Raw genomic sequence first — 6,786 nt, 5'->3', positions numbered from 1 at the left:
GGGTTGCCATGTATCTGGCACAAGCGGTCGATTATTCGGTCCAAACTGGACGGGCCCTAAGTATTTCTTTTGAATGGCTTTTTCCGTTGACCGGGTTTGTAGCCTCGGAATCCGGCATTAACTATCGTATCCTCGTTGCTGTCGTTGTTAACGCGGCGCTTTTGTTTGTTCCGACGTGACCTGTCACTTTTCTCCTTGGTATTCGAATTACCAGGGTTCTTGGTTAAGTTGTTGCTGCGAGCTAGCCAACTGTCTTCTCCCGCGCAAAAGCGGGTCATGAGTGTCGTGAGGGCTGCCATAGATTTCGGCTTTTCCTGTCCCAGATGCCGGGCAAGACACTCATCACGGATATTATGCTTGAAGGCCGCTAAGGCCTCTGTGCCCGGACAGTCGACTATCTAGTTTTTCTTTGTTAGGAACCGTGTCCAGAATTTCCTGGCCGATTCCTCTGGCTGCTGAATTATGTGGCTTAGGTCATCGGCATCCGGTGGTCGCACATAAGTGCCCTGGAAGTTGTCAAGGAATGCGGCTTCCAGGTCCTCCCGAGAACCGATTGAGTCTGCTGGCAAGCTGTTAAGCCAATGCCGGGCCGGTCCCTTAAGTTTGAGTGGGAGGTATTTGATGGCATGTAGATCATCACCGCGGGCCATGTGGATATGAAGGAGATAATCCTCGATCCATACCGCAGGATCTGTTGTGCCATCGTATGATTCGATGTTTACGGGTTTGAAACCGTCAGGGATTTTATGGTCCATTACTTCATCTGTGAAGCATAGTGGGTGTGCGGCGCCTCTATATTGGGCTATATCACGACGCAGCTCGAAGGAGCTTTGTCTGTTGAGTTCGGCCCGGCCGGATTCATTACATCCGGAGTGACGATCACCGTCACGTGCCGTGGGGCGCCTGCGCGATCCGTAGATCGATCTTGTTTGCCTTGCCTTGTCCTCCAGTATGTCACGCAGGTCGGGCGCATTTTCCCGTGCCTTAGTATGCTTGACGCGGCGCCGGGGCATGGCTTGAGTGGAGGGCCGAGAGGCCTCTCTGTCGTGGCCACGAGGTGGCCGGTCGACCATGTCATGCGCTGGTGATGTAGGTGCTTCCTCCTCTAGTCGGGGTAGCAGCCTGTGCTTTGGGTAACTCTTGGAGGGGCGTTCGAGTTCATACTCTTCGGCCGCAAGGACTTCAGTCCATCTGTCAGCTAGCAAATCCTGATCAGCTCTAAGCTGTTGCTGCTTTTTCTTGAGGCTGCTTGGCGTGGCCATAAGCCTGCGTTTAAAACGCTCTTGTTCGGCGAGATCCTCTGGCATGACGAACTCGTCGTCGTCGAGGCTTGCCTCGTCTTCGGAGGGTGGCATATGATTATCGTCCTCAACCTCTTTGTCCGCCGCCCTCTTGTGAGGGCTGGCTTCTCTGTCCTCCTGTGCTGACTCTTGCTGGAGGGGGTGTTCTTTGGCGCTATCCGGAGTAGTATTATCTCCCGTGCCGGAATCATCGTTTTTGCTTTGGCGGGATTTAGAGCGGCGCCGCTGACGCTGGCGCTTGGGCTGTTTCTTAGAGGTATCATCCCCCGCTGTTCCATCGCCGTCTCCATCCTTTGGAGTGTCCACCATATATATGTCATATGACGAGGTGGCCTTCCAGCGCCCTACAGGTGCTAGTTCTTGTTCGTCTCCTGCATCGTCGTCCATACCGTCGATGTCTTCGGAGTCGAAGTCAAGCATGTCGGTTAAGTCATCGACAGTGGCTACGAAGTGGGTGGTGGGTGGGTTTTGAATTTCTTCATCGTCCGTATCCCAACCTTGCTGACCATAGTCCGGCCAGGGCTCTCCTGATAAAGAGAGAGACTTTAGAGAATTTAGGATGTCGCCGAAGGGCGAGTGCTGAAAGATGTCCACGGCGGTGAACTACATTATCGGCGCCCAATCAGATTCGATCGGCAGGGGCGCGGGGGGCTCGGAGTTCGGAGAGGAATCCGGCTCCTCGGAGTCACGGGCCGTGCGGAGTGCGGGGCTGGAGTTCGGCTCGATCGCCTCTGAGATCGCAGCCCCTGAGGCAACGTCCAACCGCTGATCCTCGATCGGCGCAGTAGGCTCCAAATCAATGGTCGGAACCGGTGCGTGTGCGGCCTCCAAAGCGCTGTTCGGCGGTAGAGCTATATCATGCCCATCGAGACAGTGCGGCGCGCTTGGCTGTGGCTCGAATCCGTCAAAGATCAAGTCCCCGCGGATGTCAGCCGTATAGTTTAGGCTTCCAAACCTGACCTGATGGCCAGGGGCGTAGCTTTCGATCTGCTCAAGGTGGCCAAGCGAATTGGCCCGCAGTGCGAAGCCGCCGAAGACGAAGATCTGTCCGGGGAGAAAAGTCTCACCCTGGACTGCATCGTTGTTGATGATCGAAGGAGCCATCGGGCCTAAAAGCGACGACACAGAGGAACTCTCAATGAAAGCACCAATGTCGGTGTCAAAACCGGTGGATCTTGGGTAGGGGGTCCCGTACTGTGCGTCTAGGCGGATGGTAACAGGAGACAAGGGACATAATGTTTTACCCAGGTTCGGGCCCTCTTGATGGAGGTAAAACCCTACGTCCTGCTTGATTAATATTGATGATATGGGTAGTACAAGAGTAGATCTACCGCGAGATCAAGGAGGCTAAACCCTAGAAGCTAGCCTATGGTATGATTGTTGTATGATGAAGTTGTCCTACGGACTAAAACCCTCCGGTTTATATAGACACCGGAGGGGGTTAGGGTTACACAAAGTCGGTTACAATGGTAGGAGATCTTGAATATCCGCATCGCCAGGCTTGCCTTCCACGCCAAGGAAAGTCCCATCCGGACACGGGACGAAGTCTTCAATCTTGTATCTTCATAGTCCTGGAGTCCGGCTACCCGAACACCCCCTAATCCAGGACTCCCTCAGCTACCGTCGAACTAAGCAAAATAAGATGCATAAAGGATAAACATCACATGCAATCAATATAAGTGATATGATATGGCCATCATCATCTTGTGCCTTTGATCTCTATCTCCAAAGAACCGTCATGATCACCATCGTCACCGGCTTGACACCTTGATCTTCATCGAAGCATCGTTGTCGTCTCGCCAACTATTGCTTCTACGACTATCGCTACCACTTAGTGATAAAGTAAAGCAATTACATGGCGATTGCATTTCATACAATAAAGCAACAACCATATGGCTCCTGCCAGTTGCCGATAACTTCGTTACAAAACATGATCATCTTATACAATAAACTTTAGCATCATGTCTTGATCATATCACATCACAACATGCCCTACAAAAACAAGTTAGACGTCTTCTACTTTGTTGTTGCAAGTTTTACGTGGCTGCTACGGGCTAAGCAAGAACCATTCTTACCTATGCATCAAAAACCACAACACGGTATAGTGATTGCTTTTTGATCTTCAGAAAGAACCCTGTTCATTGAATCCGATTCAACTAAAGTTGGAGAAACTGACACCCACCAGCCACCTATGTGCGAAGCACGTCGGTAGACCCTGTCTCGCGTAAGCGTACGCGTAATGTCGGTCTGGGCTGCTTCATCCAACAATACCGTTGAATCAAGAATCAACTAGTGACGGCAAGCAATATGTATATAACCACGCCCAGAACTCCTTTGTGTTCTACTCGTTCATATAACATCTACACATAAACCTGACTCGGATACCACTGTTGGGGAACGCAGTAATTTCAAAAAAAATTCCTACGCGCACGCAAGATCATGGTGATGCATAGCGACGAGAGGGGAGAGTGTTGTCTACGTACCCTCGTAGACCGTAAGCGGAAGCATTATGACAACGCGGTTGATGTAGTCGTACGTCTTCACGATCGACCGATCCTAGTACCGAAAGTACGACACCTCCGCAATCTGCACACATTCCGCTCGGTGATGTCCCATGAACTCATGATCCAGTAGAGTGTCGAGGGAGAGCTTCGTCAGCACGACGGCGTGATGACGGTGATGATGATGCTACCGGAACAGGGCTTCGCCTAAGCACCGCTACGATATGACCGAGGTGGATTATGGTGGAGAGGGGCACCGCACACGGCTGGAAACAATCAACTTGTGTGTTCTACGGTGCCCACTGCCCCCGTATATAAAGGAGCAAGGGGAGAGGCCGGCCGGCCCTAGTGGCGCACTAAGGGAGGAGGAATCTGAAGGAAATATGCCCTAGAGGCAATAATAAAGTTATTATTTATTTCCTTATAATCATGATAAATGTTTATTATTCATGCTAGAATTGTATTAACCGGAAACATAATACATGTGTGAATACATAGACAAACAAAGTGTCACTAGTATGCCTCTACTTGACTAGCTCGTTAATCAAAGATGGTTATGTTTCCTAACCATGAACAATGAGTTGTTATTTGATTAATGAGGTCACATCATTAGTTGAATGATCTGAGTGACATGACCCATTCCATTAGCTTAGCACCCGATCGTTTAGTATGTTGCTATTGCTTTCTTCATGACTTATACATGTTCCTATGACTATGAGATTATGCAACTCCCGTTTACCGGAGGAACACTTTGGGTGCTACCAAACGTCACAACGTAACTGGGTGATTATAAAGGAGCATTACAGGTGTCTCCAAAGGTAGATGTTGGGTTGGCGTATTTCGAGATTAGGATTTGTCACTCCGATTGTCGGAGAGGTATCTCTGGGCCCTCTCGGTAATACACATCACATAAGCCTTGCAAGCATTACAACTAATACGTTAGTTGTGAGATGATGTATTACGGAACGAGTAAAGAGACTTGCCGATAACGAGATTGAACTAGGTATTGGATACCGACGATCGAATCTCGGGCAAGTAACATACCGATGACAAAGGGAACAACGTATGTTGTTATGCGGTCTGACCGATAAAGAACTTCGTAGAATATGTAGGAGCCAATATGGGCATCCAGGTCCCGCTATTGGTTATTGACCGGAGACGTGTCTCGGTCATGTCTACATTGTTCTCGAACCCGTAGGGTCCGCACGCTTAAGGTTACGATGACAGTTTCATTTTGAGTTTATGCATTTTGATGTACCGAAGGTTGTTCGGAGTCCCGGATGTGATCACGGACATGACGAGGAGTCTCGAAATGGTCGAGATGTAAAGATTGATATATTGGAAGCCTATGTTTGGACATCGGAAGTGTTCCGGGTGAAATCGGGATTTTACCGGGTCACCGGGAGGTTACCGGAACCCCCCGGGAGCCATATGGGCCTTCATGGGCCTTAGTGGAAAGGAGAAAGGGGCAGCCCAAGGGGGCTGCACACCTCCCCCCTCCCCTAGTCCTATTAGGACTAGGAGAGGTGGCCGGCCACCCCTCTCCCCCTTTCCCCCTTGGGAATCCTAGTTGGAATAGGATTGGGGGGGGGAGTCCTACTCCCGGAAGGAGTAGGACTCCTCCTGCGCCTCTCTCCCTGGCCGGCGCCCCCCTCCCCCCTTGGCTCCTTTATATACTGAGGTAGAGGCACCCTAGAACACACAAGTTGATCCACGTGATCTATTCCTTAGCCGTGTGCGGTGCCCCCTGCCACCATATACCTCGATAATACTGTAGCGGAGTTTAGGCGAAGCCCTGCTGCTGTAGTTCATCAAGATCGTCACCACGCCGTCGTGCTGACGAAACTCTACCCCGACACTTTGCTGGATCGGAGTCCGGGGATCGTCATCGAGCTGAACATGTGCTCGAACTCGGAGGTGCCGTAGTTTCGGTGCTTGATCGGTTGGATCGTGAAGACGTACGACTACTTCCTCTACGTCGTGTCATCGCTTCCGCAGTCGGTCTGCGTTGGGTACGTAGACAACACTCTCCCCCTCGTTGCTATGCATCACATGATCTTGCGTGTGCGTAGGAATATTTTTGAAATTACTACGAAACCCAACAGTGGCATCCGAGCCTAGGTTATTTATGTTGATGTTCTATGCACGAGTAGAACACAAGTGAGTTGTGGACGATACAAGTCATACTACCTACCAGCATGTCATACTTTGGTTCGGCGGTATTGTTGGACGAGACGACCCGGACCAACCTTACGCTTACGCTTACGCGAGACCGGTTCCCTCGACGTGCTTTGCACATAGATGGCTTGCGGGCGACTGTCTCTCCAACTTTAGTTGAACCAAGTATGGCTACGCCCGGTCCTTGAGAAGGTTAAAACGGAGTCTATTTGACAAACTATCGTTGTGGTTTTGATGCGTAGGTGAGATTGGTTCTTACTTAAGCCCGTAGCAGCCACGTAAAACATGCAACAACAAAGTAGAGGACGTCTAACTTGTTTTTGCAGGGCATGTTGTGATGTGATATGGTCAAGGCATGATGCTGAATTTTATTGTATGAGATGATCATGTTTTGTAACCGAGTTATCGGCAATTGGCAGGAGCCATATGGTTGTCGTTTTATTGTATGCAATGCAATCGCGATGTAATGCTTTACTTTATTACTAAACGGTAGTGATAGTCGTGGAAGCATAAGATTGGCGAGACGACAACGATGCTACGATGGAGATCAAGGTGTCGCGCCGGTGACGATGGTGATCATGACGGTGCTTCGGAGATGGAGATCACAAGCACAAGATGATGATGGCCATATCATATCACTTATATTGATTGCATGTGATGTTTATCTTTTTATGCATCTTATCTTGCTTTGATTGACGGTAGCATTATAAGATGATCTCTCACTAAATTATCAAGAAGTGTTCTCCCTGAGTATGCACCGTTGCCAAAGTTCGTCGTGCCCAGACACCACGTGATGATCGGGTGTG

Source organism: Triticum urartu, chromosome 1A (assembly GCF_056163025.1).
Source record: "Triticum urartu cultivar PI428250 chromosome 1A, HENAU_Tu73, whole genome shotgun sequence".
Classification (NCBI taxonomy): Eukaryota; Viridiplantae; Streptophyta; class Magnoliopsida; order Poales; family Poaceae; genus Triticum; species Triticum urartu.
This window is presented reverse-complemented; position numbering follows the sequence as displayed.